Source organism: Pungitius pungitius, unplaced genomic scaffold (genome assembly GCF_949316345.1).
Source record: "Pungitius pungitius unplaced genomic scaffold, fPunPun2.1 scaffold_24, whole genome shotgun sequence".
Taxonomy (NCBI): Eukaryota; Metazoa; Chordata; class Actinopteri; order Perciformes; family Gasterosteidae; genus Pungitius; species Pungitius pungitius.
The window spans coordinates 737,739-751,146 of record NW_026909886.1 but is presented as its reverse complement, the minus strand read 5'-3'; the positions used below and the strand labels follow the sequence as shown (position 1 = coordinate 751,146).

Genomic DNA, 13,408 nt, shown 5'->3' with positions numbered 1-13,408 from the left:
CCTGTATTTCAACGGCTAAATTACAAACAATAGTATGCCAATCGTAAATGTTGATCAACACTAATTTAGCAATCATGAAACGGAATCATTTTGGATAATATTGTCTAATTTCCTTTCATATCCAACGTTAAAACAACACTAAACATGCATCTCTTCAACAATGTGATGTTCTTTTTGTAATTTGTAGGTGTACAATCTGCGGCGCTCGGCGGCTTTCGGAGAGAGAAGTGAAAAAGCTTACGGCACCTGGGATTCCCAGGCGGTCTTCCATCCAGGTACTAACCAGGCCCTGCTCTGCTTAGCTTCCGAGATCAGACGAGATCGGGCGGAACCAGAGAGGTATGGCCGTAAGCTGCTTTTCATCTTTTTCCTAATCCTTTATAATGCGTCAATGAATTATGACACGCCTGCCGTTGGCATCTTTGTGTGGGTTAAATAAGGGTATGCAAAGAAGGCTGTGACATCCCATGCCGAAAATTGGATGGACTAGAGAAGACCCGCCCAGGAGTCCCAGCCAATCGGTGAATGGCCATTGCAGTCCCCGCCACCTCAAATGGCCTGACGATGGTATGGACGTAAGCCACCTTTCATCTTCTTCCTATTGCATCTCTTCTACAATGTGAATTTTTTTTTACAATTGTGTAGGTGTACAATCTACGGCGCTGGGCGGCTTTCAGAGAGAGAAGTGAAAAAGCTTACGGCACCTGGGATTCCCAGGCGGTCTTCCATCCAGGTACTAACCAGGCCCTGCTCTGCTTAGCTTCCAAGATCAGACGAGATCGGGCGGAACCAGAGAGGTATGGCCGTAAGCTGCTTTTCATCTTTTTCCTAATCCTTTAAAACGTGTCAAAGATAATCAGAAGTTTCTTTTTCTAAAATTGAAGCAGTTCTTAGCATTGGCAAGAGAGGTTCCTAAAGCCTGAAGGTAACTTTACTTTTCTTCACTGGCAATTCTAACATGTTGGGTTAGCACCTGTATTTCAACGGCTAAATTACAAACAATAGTATGCCAATCGTAAATGTTGATCAACACTAATTTAGCAATCATGAAACGGAATCATTTTGGATAATATTGTCTAATTTCCTTTCATATCCAACGTTAAAACAACACTAAACATGCATCTCTTCAACAATGTGATGTTCTTTTTGTAATTTGTAGGTGTACAATCTGCGGCGCTCGGCGGCTTTCGGAGAGAGAAGTGAAAAAGCTTACGGCACCTGGGATTCCCAGGCGGTCTTCCATCCAGGTACTAACCAGGCCCTGCTCTGCTTAGCTTCCGAGATCAGACGAGATCGGGCGGAACCAGAGAGGTATGGCCGTAAGCTGCTTTTCATCTTTTTCCTAATCCTTTATAATGCGTCAATGAATTATGACACGCCTGCCGTTGGCATCTTTGTGTGGGTTAAATAAGGGTATGCAAAGAAGGCTGTGACATCCCATGCCGAAAATTGGATGGACTAGAGAAGACCCGCCCAGGAGTCCCAGCCAATCGGTGAATGGCCATTGCAGTCCCCGCCACCTCAAATGGCCTGACGATGGTATGGACGTAAGCCACCTTTCATCTTCTTCCTATTGCATCTCTTCTACAATGTGAATTTTTTTTTACAATTGTGTAGGTGTACAATCTACGGCGCTGGGCGGCTTTCAGAGAGAGAAGTGAAAAAGCTTACGGCACCTGGGATTCCCAGGCGATCTTCCATCCAGGTACTAACCAGGCCCTGCTCTGCTTAGCTTCCGAGATCAGACGAGATCGGGCGGAACCAGAGAGGTATGGCCGTAAGCTGCTTTTCATCTTTTTCCTAATCCTTTAAAACGTGTCAAAGATAATCAGAAGTTTCTTTTTCTAAAATTGAAGCAGTTCTTAGCATTGGCAAGAGAGGTTCCTAAAGCCTGAAGGTAACTTTACTTTTCTTCACTGGCAATTCTAACATGTTGGGTTAGCACCTGTATTTCAACGGCTAAATTACAAACAATAGTATGCCAATCGTAAATGTTGATCAACACTAATTTAGCAATCATGAAACGGAATCATTTTGGATAATATTGTCTAATTTCCTTTCATATCCAACGTTAAAACAACACTAAACATGCATCTCTTCAACAATGTGATGTTCTTTTTGTAATTTGTAGGTGTACAATCTGCGGCGCTCGGCGGCTTTCGGAGAGAGAAGTGAAAAAGCTTACGGCACCTGGGATTCCCAGGCGGTCTTCCATCCAGGTACTAACCAGGCCCTGCTCTGCTTAGCTTCCGAGATCAGACGAGATCGGGCGGAACCAGAGAGGTATGGCCGTAAGCTGCTTTTCATCTTTTTCCTAATCCTTTATAATGCGTCAATGAATTATGACACGCCTGCCGTTGGCATCTTTGTGTGGGTTAAATAAGGGTATGCAAAGAAGGCTGTGACATCCCATGCCGAAAATTGGATGGACTAGAGAAGACCCGCCCAGGAGTCCCAGCCAATCGGTGAATGGCCATTGCAGTCCCCGCCACCTCAAATGGCCTGACGATGGTATGGACGTAAGCCACCTTTCATCTTCTTCCTATTGCATCTCTTCTACAATGTGAATTTTTTTTTACAATTGTGTAGGTGTACAATCTACGGCGCTGGGCGGCTTTCAGAGAGAGAAGTGAAAAAGCTTACGGCACCTGGGATTCCCAGGCGGTCTTCCATCCAGGTACTAACCAGGCCCTGCTCTGCTTAGCTTCCGAGATCAGACGAGATCGGGCGGAACCAGAGAGGTATGGCCGTAAGCTGCTTTTCATCTTTTTCCTAATCCTTTAAAACGTGTCAAAGATAATCAGAAGTTTCTTTTTCTAAAATTGAAGCAGTTCTTAGCATTGGCAAGAGAGGTTCCTAAAGCCTGAAGGTAACTTTACTTTTCTTCACTGGCAATTCTAACATGTTGGGTTAGCACCTGTATTTCAACGGCTAAATTACAAACAATAGTATGCCAATCGTAAATGTTGATCAACACTAATTTAGCAATCATGAAACGGAATCATTTTGGATAATATTGTCTAATTTCCTTTCATATCCAACTTTAAAATAGGTGTACAATCTACGGCGCTGGGCGGCTTTCGGAGAGAGAAGTGAAAAAGCTTACGGCACCTGGGATTCCCAGGCGGTCTTCCATCCAGGTACTAACCAGGCCCTGCTCTGCTTAGCTTCCGAGATCAGACGAGATCGGGCGGAACCAGAGAGGTATGGCCGTAAGCTGCTTTTCATCTTTTTCCTAATCCTTTATAATGCGTCAATGAATTATGACACGCCTGCCGTTGGCATCTTTGTGTGGGTTAAATAAGGGTATGCAAAGAAGGCTGTGACATCCCATGCCGAAAATTGGATGGACTAGAGAAGACCCGCCCAGGAGTCCCAGCCAATCGGTGAATGGCCATTGCAGTCCCCGCCACCTCAAATGGCCTGACGATGGTATGGACGTAAGCCACCTTTCATCTTCTTCCTATTGCATCTCTTCTACAATGTGAAATTTTTTTTACAATTGTGTAGGTGTACAATCTACGGCGCTGGGCGGCTTTCAGAGAGAGAAGTGAAAAAGCTTACGGCACCTGGGATTCCCAGGCGGTCTTCCATCCAGGTACTAACCAGGCCCTGCTCTGCTTAGCTTCCGAGATCAGACGAGATCGGGCGGAACCAGAGAGGTATGGCCGTAAGCTGCTTTTCATCTTTTTCCTAATCCTTTAAAACGTGTCAAAGATAATCAGAAGTTTCTTTTTCTAAAATTGAAGCAGTTCTTAGCATTGGCAAGAGAGGTTCCTAAAGCCTGAAGGTAACTTTACTTTTCTTCACTGGCAATTCTAACATGTTGGGTTAGCACCTGTATTTCAACGGCTAAATTACAAACAATAGTATGCCAATCGTAAATGTTGATCAACACTAATTTAGCAATCATGAAACGGAATCATTTTGGATAATATTGTCTAATTTCCTTTCATATCCAACGTTAAAACAACACTAAACATGCATATCTTCAACAATGTGATGTTCTTTTTGTAATTTGTAGGTGTACAATCTGCGGCGCTCGGCGGCTTTCGGAGAGAGAAGTGAAAAAGCTTACGGCACCTGGGATTCCCAGGCGGTCTTCCATCCAGGTACTAACCAGGCCCTGCTCTGCTTAGCTTCCGAGATCAGACGAGATCGGGCGGAACCAGAGAGGTATGGCCGTAAGCTGCTTTTCATCTTTTTCCTAATCCTTTAAAACGTGTCAAAGATAATCAGAAGTTTCTTTTTCTAAAATTGAAGCAGTTCTTAGCATTGGCAAGAGAGGTTCCTAAAGCCTGAAGGTAACTTTACTTTTCTTCACTGGCAATTCTAACATGTTGGGTTAGCACCTGTATTTCAACGGCTAAATTACAAACAATAGTATGCCAATCGTAAATGTTGATCAACACTAATTTAGCAATCATGAAACGGAATCATTTTGGATAATATTGTCTAATTTCCTTTCATATCCAACTTTAAAACAGGTGTACAATCTACGGCGCTGGGCGGCTTTCGGAGAGAGAAGTGAAAAAGCTTACGGCACCTGGGATTCCCAGGCGGTCTTCCATCCAGGTACTAACCAGGCCCTGCTCTGCTTAGCTTCCGAGATCAGACGAGATCGGGCGGAACCAGAGAGGTATGGCCGTAAGCTGCTTTTCATCTTTTTCCTAATCCTTTATAATGCGTCAATGAATTATGACACGCCTGCCGTTGGCATCTTTGTGTGGGTTAAATAAGGGTATGCAAAGAAGGCTGTGACATCCCATGCCGAAAATTGGATGGACTAGAGAAGACCCGCCCAGGAGTCCCAGCCAATCGGTGAATGGCCATTGCAGTCCCCGCCACCTCAAATGGCCTGACGATGGTATGGACGTAAGCCACCTTTCATCTTCTTCCTATTGCATCTCTTCTACAATGTGAAATTTTTTTTACAATTGTGTAGGTGTACAATCTACGGCGCTGGGCGGCTTTCAGAGAGAGAAGTGAAAAAGCTTACGGCACCTGGGATTCCCAGGCGGTCTTCCATCCAGGTACTAACCAGGCCCTGCTCTGCTTAGCTTCCGAGATCAGACGAGATCGGGCGGAACCAGAGAGGTATGGCCGTAAGCTGCTTTTCATCTTTTTCCTAATCCTTTATAATGCGTCAATGAATTATGACACGCCTGCCGTTGGCATCTTTGTGTGGGTTAAATAAGGGTATGCAAAGAAGGCTGTGACATCCCATGCCGAAAATTGGATGGACTAGAGAAGACCCGCCCAGGAGTCCCAGCCAATCGGTGAATGGCCATTGCAGTCCCCGCCACCTCAAATGGCCTGACGATGGTATGGACGTAAGCCACCTTTCATCTTCTTCCTATTGCATCTCTTCTACAATGTGAATTTTTTTTTACAATTGTGTAGGTGTACAATCTACGGCGCTGGGCGGCTTTCAGAGAGAGAAGTGAAAAAGCTTACGGCACCTGGGATTCCCAGGCGGTCTTCCATCCAGGTACTAACCAGGCCCTGCTCTGCTTAGCTTCCGAGATCAGACGAGATCGGGCGGAACCAGAGAGGTATGGCCGTAAGCTGCTTTTCATCTTTTTCCTAATCCTTTAAAACGTGTCAAAGATAATCAGAAGTTTCTTTTTCTAAAATTGAAGCAGTTCTTAGCATTGGCAAGAGAGGTTCCTAAAGCCTGAAGGTAACTTTACTTTTCTTCACTGGCAATTCTAACATGTTGGGTTAGCACCTGTATTTCAACGGCTAAATTACAAACAATAGTATGCCAATCGTAAATGTGGATCAACACTAATTTAGCAATCATGAAACGGAATCATTTTGGATAATATTGTCTAATTTCCTTTCATATCCAACTTTAAAACAGGTGTACAATCTACGGCGCTGGGCGGCTTTCGGAGAGAGAAGTGAAAAAGCTTACGGCACCTGGGATTCCCAGGCGGTCTTCCATCCAGGTACTAACCAGGCCCTGCTCTGCTTAGCTTCCGAGATCAGACGAGATCGGGCGGAACCAGAGAGGTATGGCCGTAAGCTGCTTTTCATCTTTTTCCTAATCCTTTATAATGCGTCAATGAATTATGACACGCCTGCCGTTGGCATCTTTGTGTGGGTTAAATAAGGGTATGCAAAGAAGGCTGTGACATCCCATGCCGAAAATTGGATGGACTAGAGAAGACCCGCCCAGGAGTCCCAGCCAATCGGTGAATGGCCATTGCAGTCCCCGCCACCTCAAATGGCCTGACGATGGTATGGACGTAAGCCACCTTTCATCTTCTTCCTATTGCATCTCTTCTACAATGTGAAATTTTTTTTACAATTGTGTAGGTGTACAATCTACGGCGCTGGGCGGCTTTCAGAGAGAGAAGTGAAAAAGCTTACGGCACCTGGGATTCCCAGGCGGTCTTCCATCCAGGTACTAACCAGGCCCTGCTCTGCTTAGCTTCCGAGATCAGACGAGATCGGGCGGAACCAGAGAGGTATGGCCGTAAGCTGCTTTTCATCTTTTTCCTAATCCTTTAAAACGTGTCAAAGATAATCAGAAGTTTCTTTTTCTAAAATTGAAGCAGTTCTTAGCATTGGCAAGAGAGGTTCCTAAAGCCTGAAGGTAACTTTACTTTTCTTCACTGGCAATTCTAACATGTTGGGTTAGCACCTGTATTTCAACGGCTAAATTACAAACAATAGTATGCCAATCGTAAATGTTGATCAACACTAATTTAGCAATCATGAAACGGAATCATTTTGGATAATATTGTCTAATTTCCTTTCATATCCAACGTTAAAACAACACTAAACATGCATATCTTCAACAATGTGATGTTCTTTTTGTAATTTGTAGGTGTACAATCTGCGGCGCTCGGCGGCTTTCGGAGAGAGAAGTGAAAAAGCTTACGGCACCTGGGATTCCCAGGCGGTCTTCCATCCAGGTACTAACCAGGCCCTGCTCTGCTTAGCTTCCGAGATCAGACGAGATCGGGCGGAACCAGAGAGGTATGGCCGTAAGCTGCTTTTCATCTTTTTCCTAATCCTTTAAAACGTGTCAAAGATAATCAGAAGTTTCTTTTTCTAAAATTGAAGCAGTTCTTAGCATTGGCAAGAGAGGTTCCTAAAGCCTGAAGGTAACTTTACTTTTCTTCACTGGCAATTCTAACATGTTGGGTTAGCACCTGTATTTCAACGGCTAAATTACAAACAATAGTATGCCAATCGTAAATGTTGATCAACACTAATTTAGCAATCATGAAACGGAATCATTTTGGATAATATTGTCTAATTTCCTTTCATATCCAACTTTAAAACAGGTGTACAATCTACGGCGCTGGGCGGCTTTCGGAGAGAGAAGTGAAAAAGCTTACGGCACCTGGGATTCCCAGGCGGTCTTCCATCCAGGTACTAACCAGGCCCTGCTCTGCTTAGCTTCCGAGATCAGACGAGATCGGGCGGAACCAGAGAGGTATGGCCGTAAGCTGCTTTTCATCTTTTTCCTAATCCTTTATAATGCGTCAATGAATTATGACACGCCTGCCGTTGGCATCTTTGTGTGGGTTAAATAAGGGTATGCAAAGAAGGCTGTGACATCCCATGCCGAAAATTGGATGGACTAGAGAAGACCCGCCCAGGAGTCCCAGCCAATCGGTGAATGGCCATTGCAGTCCCCGCCACCTCAAATGGCCTGACGATGGTATGGACGTAAGCCACCTTTCATCTTCTTCCTATTGCATCTCTTCTACAATGTGAAATTTTTTTTACAATTGTGTAGGTGTACAATCTACGGCGCTGGGCGGCTTTCAGAGAGAGAAGTGAAAAAGCTTACGGCACCTGGGATTCCCAGGCGGTCTTCCATCCAGGTACTAACCAGGCCCTGCTCTGCTTAGCTTCCGAGATCAGACGAGATCGGGCGGAACCAGAGAGGTATGGCCGTAAGCTGCTTTTCATCTTTTTCCTAATCCTTTATAATGCGTCAATGAATTATGACACGCCTGCCGTTGGCATCTTTGTGTGGGTTAAATAAGGGTATGCAAAGAAGGCTGTGACATCCCATGCCGAAAATTGGATGGACTAGAGAAGACCCGCCCAGGAGTCCCAGCCAATCGGTGAATGGCCATTGCAGTCCCCGCCACCTCAAATGGCCTGACGATGGTATGGACGTAAGCCACCTTTCATCTTCTTCCTATTGCATCTCTTCTACAATGTGAATTTTTTTTTACAATTGTGTAGGTGTACAATCTACGGCGCTGGGCGGCTTTCAGAGAGAGAAGTGAAAAAGCTTACGGCACCTGGGATTCCCAGGCGGTCTTCCATCCAGGTACTAACCAGGCCCTGCTCTGCTTAGCTTCCGAGATCAGACGAGATCGGGCGGAACCAGAGAGGTATGGCCGTAAGCTGCTTTTCATCTTTTTCCTAATCCTTTAAAACGTGTCAAAGATAATCAGAAGTTTCTTTTTCTAAAATTGAAGCAGTTCTTAGCATTGGCAAGAGAGGTTCCTAAAGCCTGAAGGTAACTTTACTTTTCTTCACTGGCAATTCTAACATGTTGGGTTAGCACCTGTATTTCAACGGCTAAATTACAAACAATAGTATGCCAATCGTAAATGTGGATCAACACTAATTTAGCAATCATGAAACGGAATCATTTTGGATAATATTGTCTAATTTCCTTTCATATCCAACTTTAAAACAGGTGTACAATCTACGGCGCTGGGCGGCTTTCGGAGAGAGAAGTGAAAAAGCTTACGGCACCTGGGATTCCCAGGCGGTCTTCCATCCAGGTACTAACCAGGCCCTGCTCTGCTTAGCTTCCGAGATCAGACGAGATCGGGCGGAACCAGAGAGGTATGGCCGTAAGCTGCTTTTCATCTTTTTCCTAATCCTTTATAATGCGTCAATGAATTATGACACGCCTGCCGTTGGCATCTTTGTGTGGGTTAAATAAGGGTATGCAAAGAAGGCTGTGACATCCCATGCCGAAAATTGGATGGACTAGAGAAGACCCGCCCAGGAGTCCCAGCCAATCGGTGAATGGCCATTGCAGTCCCCGCCACCTCAAATGGCCTGACGATGGTATGGACGTAAGCCACCTTTCATCTTCTTCCTATTGCATCTCTTCTACAATGTGAAATTTTTTTTACAATTGTGTAGGTGTACAATCTACGGCGCTGGGCGGCTTTCAGAGAGAGAAGTGAAAAAGCTTACGGCACCTGGGATTCCCAGGCGATCTTCCATCCAGGTACTAACCAGGCCCTGCTCTGCTTAGCTTCCGAGATCAGACGAGATCGGGCGGAACCAGAGAGGTATGGCCGTAAGCTGCTTTTCATCTTTTTCCTAATCCTTTAAAACGTGTCAAAGATAATCAGAAGTTTCTTTTTCTAAAATTGAAGCAGTTCTTAGCATTGGCAAGAGAGGTTCCTAAAGCCTGAAGGTAACTTTACTTTTCTTCACTGGCAATTCTAACATGTTGGGTTAGCACCTGTATTTCAACGGCTAAATTACAAACAATAGTATGCCAATCGTAAATGTTGATCAACACTAATTTAGCAATCATGAAACGGAATCATTTTGGATAATATTGTCTAATTTCCTTTCATATCCAACGTTAAAACAACACTAAACATGCATCTCTTCAACAATGTGATGTTCTTTTTGTAATTTGTAGGTGTACAATCTGCGGCGCTCGGCGGCTTTCGGAGAGAGAAGCAAAAAAGCTTACGGCACCTGGGATTCCCAGGCGGTCTTCCATCCAGGTACTAACCAGGCCCTGCTCTGCTTAGCTTCCGAGATCAGACGAGATCGGGCGGAACCAGAGAGGTATGGCCGTAAGCTGCTTTTCATCTTTTTCCTAATCCTTTATAATGCGTCAATGAATTATGACACGCCTGCCGTTGGCATCTTTGTGTGGGTTAAATAAGGGTATGCAAAGAAGGCTGTGACATCCCATGCCGAAAATTGGATGGACTAGAGAAGACCCGCCCAGGAGTCCCAGCCAATCGGTGAATGGCCATTGCAGTCCCCGCCACCTCAAATGGCCTGACGATGGTATGGACGTAAGCCACCTTTCATCTTCTTCCTATTGCATCTCTTCTACAATGTGAATTTTTTTTTACAATTGTGTAGGTGTACAATCTACGGCGCTGGGCGGCTTTCAGAGAGAGAAGTGAAAAAGCTTACGGCACCTGGGATTCCCAGGCGGTCTTCCATCCAGGTACTAACCAGGCCCTGCTCTGCTTAGCTTCCGAGATCAGACGAGATCGGGCGGAACCAGAGAGGTATGGCCGTAAGCTGCTTTTCATCTTTTTCCTAATCCTTTAAAACGTGTCAAAGATAATCAGAAGTTTCTTTTTCTAAAATTGAAGCAGTTCTTAGCATTGGCAAGAGAGGTTCCTAAAGCCTGAAGGTAACTTTACTTTTCTTCACTGGCAATTCTAACATGTTGGGTTAGCACCTGTATTTCAACGGCTAAATTACAAACAATAGTATGCCAATCGTAAATGTTGATCAACACTAATTTAGCAATCATGAAACGGAATCATTTTGGATAATATTGTCTAATTTCCTTTCATATCCAACTTTAAAACAGGTGTACAATCTACGGCGCTGGGCGGCTTTCGGAGAGAGAAGTGAAAAAGCTTACGGCACCTGGGATTCCCAGGCGGTCTTCCATCCAGGTACTAACCAGGCCCTGCTCTGCTTAGCTTCCGAGATCAGACGAGATCGGGCGGAACCAGAGAGGTATGGCCGTAAGCTGCTTTTCATCTTTTTCCTAATCCTTTATAATGCGTCAATGAATTATGACACGCCTGCCGTTGGCATCTTTGTGTGGGTTAAATAAGGGTATGCAAAGAAGGCTGTGACATCCCATGCCGAAAATTGGATGGACTAGAGAAGACCCGCCCAGGAGTCCCAGCCAATCGGTGAATGGCCATTGCAGTCCCCGCCACCTCAAATGGCCTGACGATGGTATGGACGTAAGCCACCTTTCATCTTCTTCCTATTGCATCTCTTCTACAATGTGAATTTTTTTTTACAATTGTGTAGGTGTACAATCTACGGCGCTGGGCGGCTTTCAGAGAGAGAAGTGAAAAAGCTTACGGCACCTGGGATTCCCAGGCGGTCTTCCATCCAGGTACTAACCAGGCCCTGCTCTGCTTAGCTTCCGAGATCAGACGAGATCGGGCGGAACCAGAGAGGTATGGCCGTAAGCTGCTTTTCATCTTTTTCCTAATCCTTTAAAACGTGTCAAAGATAATCAGAAGTTTCTTTTTCTAAAATTGAAGCAGTTCTTAGCATTGGCAAGAGAGGTTCCTAAAGCCTGAAGGTAACTTTACTTTTCTTCACTGGCAATTCTAACATGTTGGGTTAGCACCTGTATTTCAACGGCTAAATTACAAACAATAGTATGCCAATCGTAAATGTTGATCAACACTAATTTAGCAATCATGAAACGGAATCATTTTGGATAATATTGTCTAATTTCCTTTCATATCCAACGTTAAAACAACACTAAACATGCATCTCTTCAACAATGTGATGTTCTTTTTGTAATTTGTAGGTGTACAATCTGCGGCGCTCGGCGGCTTTCGGAGAGAGAAGCAAAAAAGCTTACGGCACCTGGGATTCCCAGGCGGTCTTCCATCCAGGTACTAACCAGGCCCTGCTCTGCTTAGCTTCCGAGATCAGACGAGATCGGGCGGAACCAGAGAGGTATGGCCGTAAGCTGCTTTTCATCTTTTTCCTAATCCTTTATAATGCGTCAATGAATTATGACACGCCTGCCGTTGGCATCTTTGTGTGGGTTAAATAAGGGTATGCAAAGAAGGCTGTGACATCCCATGCCGAAAATTGGATGGACTAGAGAAGACCCGCCCAGGAGTCCCAGCCAATCGGTGAATGGCCATTGCAGTCCCCGCCACCTCAAATGGCCTGACGATGGTATGGACGTAAGCCACCTTTCATCTTCTTCCTATTGCATCTCTTCTACAATGTGAATTTTTTTTTACAATTGTGTAGGTGTACAATCTACGGCGCTGGGCGGCTTTCAGAGAGAGAAGTGAAAAAGCTTACGGCACCTGGGATTCCCAGGCGGTCTTCCATCCAGGTACTAACCAGGCCCTGCTCTGCTTAGCTTCCGAGATCAGACGAGATCGGGCGGAACCAGAGAGGTATGGCCGTAAGCTGCTTTTCATCTTTTTCCTAATCCTTTAAAACGTGTCAAAGATAATCAGAAGTTTCTTTTTCTAAAATTGAAGCAGTTCTTAGCATTGGCAAGAGAGGTTCCTAAAGCCTGAAGGTAACTTTACTTTTCTTCACTGGCAATTCTAACATGTTGGGTTAGCACCTGTATTTCAACGGCTAAATTACAAACAATAGTATGCCAATCGTAAATGTTGATCAACACTAATTTAGCAATCATGAAACGGAATCATTTTGGATAATATTGTCTAATTTCCTTTCATATCCAACTTTAAAACAGGTGTACAATCTACGGCGCTGGGCGGCTTTCGGAGAGAGAAGTGAAAAAGCTTACGGCACCTGGGATTCCCAGGCGGTCTTCCATCCAGGTACTAACCAGGCCCTGCTCTGCTTAGCTTCCGAGATCAGACGAGATCGGGCGGAACCAGAGAGGTATGGCCGTAAGCTGCTTTTCATCTTTTTCCTAATCCTTTATAATGCGTCAATGAATTATGACACGCCTGCCGTTGGCATCTTTGTGTGGGTTAAATAAGGGTATGCAAAGAAGGCTGTGACATCCCATGCCGAAAATTGGATGGACTAGAGAAGACCCGCCCAGGAGTCCCAGCCAATCGGTGAATGGCCATTGCAGTCCCCGCCACCTCAAATGGCCTGACGATGGTATGGACGTAAGCCACCTTTCATCTTCTTCCTATTGCATCTCTTCTACAATGTGAAATTTTTTTTACAATTGTGTAGGTGTACAATCTACGGCGCTGGGCGGCTTTCAGAGAGAGAAGTGAAAAAGCTTACGGCACCTGGGATTCCCAGGCGATCTTCCATCCAGGTACTAACCAGGCCCTGCTCTGCTTAGCTTCCGAGATCAGACGAGATCGGGCGGAACCAGAGAGGTATGGCCGTAAGCTGCTTTTCATCTTTTTCCTAATCCTTTAAAACGTGTCAAAGATAATCAGAAGTTTCTTTTTCTAAAATTGAAGCAGTTCTTAGCATTGGCAAGAGAGGTTCCTAAAGCCTGAAGGTAACTTTACTTTTCTTCACTGGCAATTCTAACATGTTGGGTTAGCACCTGTATTTCAACGGCTAAATTACAAACAATAGTATGCCAATCGTAAATGTTGATCAACACTAATTTAGCAATCATGAAACGGAATCATTTTGGATAATATTGTCTAATTTCCTTTCATATCCAACGTTAAAACAACACTAAACATGCATCTCTTCA

The 13,408-nt window shown here is 44.8% G+C and overlaps 28 non-coding genes across 28 annotated transcripts; all 28 read right to left on the bottom strand.

Moving 5' to 3' along the window:
• Nucleotides 1-234: 234 nt before the first annotated feature.
• Nucleotides 235-353, bottom strand: LOC134117760 (5S ribosomal RNA). Its single transcript, XR_009949316.1, has one exon. It is a non-coding gene; the product is annotated as a 5S ribosomal RNA (ribosomal RNA).
• A 339-nt stretch (nt 354-692) lies between these two features.
• Nucleotides 693-811, bottom strand: LOC134118827 (5S ribosomal RNA). The gene has a single exon (XR_009950388.1). It is a non-coding gene; the product is annotated as a 5S ribosomal RNA (ribosomal RNA).
• Nucleotides 812-1,206: 395 nt separating this feature from the next.
• On the bottom strand, nt 1,207-1,325 carry LOC134117758 (5S ribosomal RNA). The gene has a single exon (XR_009949314.1). It is a non-coding gene; the product is annotated as a 5S ribosomal RNA (ribosomal RNA).
• Nucleotides 1,326-1,664: 339 nt separating this feature from the next.
• Nucleotides 1,665-1,783, bottom strand: LOC134118799 (5S ribosomal RNA). Its single transcript, XR_009950360.1, has one exon. It is a non-coding gene; the product is annotated as a 5S ribosomal RNA (ribosomal RNA).
• Nucleotides 1,784-2,178: 395 nt separating this feature from the next.
• On the bottom strand, nt 2,179-2,297 carry LOC134117757 (5S ribosomal RNA). Its single transcript, XR_009949313.1, has one exon. It is a non-coding gene; the product is annotated as a 5S ribosomal RNA (ribosomal RNA).
• A 339-nt stretch (nt 2,298-2,636) lies between these two features.
• Nucleotides 2,637-2,755, bottom strand: LOC134117756 (5S ribosomal RNA). The gene has a single exon (XR_009949312.1). It is a non-coding gene; the product is annotated as a 5S ribosomal RNA (ribosomal RNA).
• Nucleotides 2,756-3,099: 344 nt separating this feature from the next.
• On the bottom strand, nt 3,100-3,218 carry LOC134117755 (5S ribosomal RNA). The gene has a single exon (XR_009949311.1). It is a non-coding gene; the product is annotated as a 5S ribosomal RNA (ribosomal RNA).
• Nucleotides 3,219-3,557: 339 nt separating this feature from the next.
• LOC134117754 (5S ribosomal RNA) lies at nt 3,558-3,676 on the bottom strand. Its single transcript, XR_009949310.1, has one exon. It is a non-coding gene; the product is annotated as a 5S ribosomal RNA (ribosomal RNA).
• Nucleotides 3,677-4,071: 395 nt separating this feature from the next.
• LOC134117753 (5S ribosomal RNA) lies at nt 4,072-4,190 on the bottom strand. The gene has a single exon (XR_009949309.1). It is a non-coding gene; the product is annotated as a 5S ribosomal RNA (ribosomal RNA).
• Nucleotides 4,191-4,534: 344 nt separating this feature from the next.
• LOC134117752 (5S ribosomal RNA) lies at nt 4,535-4,653 on the bottom strand. Its single transcript, XR_009949308.1, has one exon. It is a non-coding gene; the product is annotated as a 5S ribosomal RNA (ribosomal RNA).
• Nucleotides 4,654-4,992: 339 nt separating this feature from the next.
• On the bottom strand, nt 4,993-5,111 carry LOC134117751 (5S ribosomal RNA). Its single transcript, XR_009949307.1, has one exon. It is a non-coding gene; the product is annotated as a 5S ribosomal RNA (ribosomal RNA).
• Nucleotides 5,112-5,450: 339 nt separating this feature from the next.
• Nucleotides 5,451-5,569, bottom strand: LOC134117750 (5S ribosomal RNA). Its single transcript, XR_009949306.1, has one exon. It is a non-coding gene; the product is annotated as a 5S ribosomal RNA (ribosomal RNA).
• A 344-nt stretch (nt 5,570-5,913) lies between these two features.
• On the bottom strand, nt 5,914-6,032 carry LOC134117749 (5S ribosomal RNA). Its single transcript, XR_009949305.1, has one exon. It is a non-coding gene; the product is annotated as a 5S ribosomal RNA (ribosomal RNA).
• A 339-nt stretch (nt 6,033-6,371) lies between these two features.
• Nucleotides 6,372-6,490, bottom strand: LOC134117747 (5S ribosomal RNA). Its single transcript, XR_009949303.1, has one exon. It is a non-coding gene; the product is annotated as a 5S ribosomal RNA (ribosomal RNA).
• A 395-nt stretch (nt 6,491-6,885) lies between these two features.
• LOC134117746 (5S ribosomal RNA) lies at nt 6,886-7,004 on the bottom strand. The gene has a single exon (XR_009949302.1). It is a non-coding gene; the product is annotated as a 5S ribosomal RNA (ribosomal RNA).
• A 344-nt stretch (nt 7,005-7,348) lies between these two features.
• Nucleotides 7,349-7,467, bottom strand: LOC134117745 (5S ribosomal RNA). Its single transcript, XR_009949301.1, has one exon. It is a non-coding gene; the product is annotated as a 5S ribosomal RNA (ribosomal RNA).
• A 339-nt stretch (nt 7,468-7,806) lies between these two features.
• Nucleotides 7,807-7,925, bottom strand: LOC134117744 (5S ribosomal RNA). The gene has a single exon (XR_009949300.1). It is a non-coding gene; the product is annotated as a 5S ribosomal RNA (ribosomal RNA).
• Nucleotides 7,926-8,264: 339 nt separating this feature from the next.
• On the bottom strand, nt 8,265-8,383 carry LOC134117743 (5S ribosomal RNA). The gene has a single exon (XR_009949299.1). It is a non-coding gene; the product is annotated as a 5S ribosomal RNA (ribosomal RNA).
• A 344-nt stretch (nt 8,384-8,727) lies between these two features.
• On the bottom strand, nt 8,728-8,846 carry LOC134117742 (5S ribosomal RNA). The gene has a single exon (XR_009949298.1). It is a non-coding gene; the product is annotated as a 5S ribosomal RNA (ribosomal RNA).
• A 339-nt stretch (nt 8,847-9,185) lies between these two features.
• Nucleotides 9,186-9,304, bottom strand: LOC134118798 (5S ribosomal RNA). The gene has a single exon (XR_009950359.1). It is a non-coding gene; the product is annotated as a 5S ribosomal RNA (ribosomal RNA).
• Nucleotides 9,305-9,699: 395 nt separating this feature from the next.
• Nucleotides 9,700-9,818, bottom strand: LOC134117741 (5S ribosomal RNA). The gene has a single exon (XR_009949297.1). It is a non-coding gene; the product is annotated as a 5S ribosomal RNA (ribosomal RNA).
• A 339-nt stretch (nt 9,819-10,157) lies between these two features.
• Nucleotides 10,158-10,276, bottom strand: LOC134117740 (5S ribosomal RNA). The gene has a single exon (XR_009949296.1). It is a non-coding gene; the product is annotated as a 5S ribosomal RNA (ribosomal RNA).
• A 344-nt stretch (nt 10,277-10,620) lies between these two features.
• LOC134117739 (5S ribosomal RNA) lies at nt 10,621-10,739 on the bottom strand. Its single transcript, XR_009949295.1, has one exon. It is a non-coding gene; the product is annotated as a 5S ribosomal RNA (ribosomal RNA).
• A 339-nt stretch (nt 10,740-11,078) lies between these two features.
• LOC134117738 (5S ribosomal RNA) lies at nt 11,079-11,197 on the bottom strand. Its single transcript, XR_009949294.1, has one exon. It is a non-coding gene; the product is annotated as a 5S ribosomal RNA (ribosomal RNA).
• A 395-nt stretch (nt 11,198-11,592) lies between these two features.
• Nucleotides 11,593-11,711, bottom strand: LOC134117736 (5S ribosomal RNA). The gene has a single exon (XR_009949292.1). It is a non-coding gene; the product is annotated as a 5S ribosomal RNA (ribosomal RNA).
• Nucleotides 11,712-12,050: 339 nt separating this feature from the next.
• LOC134117735 (5S ribosomal RNA) lies at nt 12,051-12,169 on the bottom strand. Its single transcript, XR_009949291.1, has one exon. It is a non-coding gene; the product is annotated as a 5S ribosomal RNA (ribosomal RNA).
• Nucleotides 12,170-12,513: 344 nt separating this feature from the next.
• LOC134117734 (5S ribosomal RNA) lies at nt 12,514-12,632 on the bottom strand. The gene has a single exon (XR_009949290.1). It is a non-coding gene; the product is annotated as a 5S ribosomal RNA (ribosomal RNA).
• A 339-nt stretch (nt 12,633-12,971) lies between these two features.
• Nucleotides 12,972-13,090, bottom strand: LOC134118796 (5S ribosomal RNA). The gene has a single exon (XR_009950357.1). It is a non-coding gene; the product is annotated as a 5S ribosomal RNA (ribosomal RNA).
• Between the last annotated feature and the right edge of the window lie 318 nt (nt 13,091-13,408).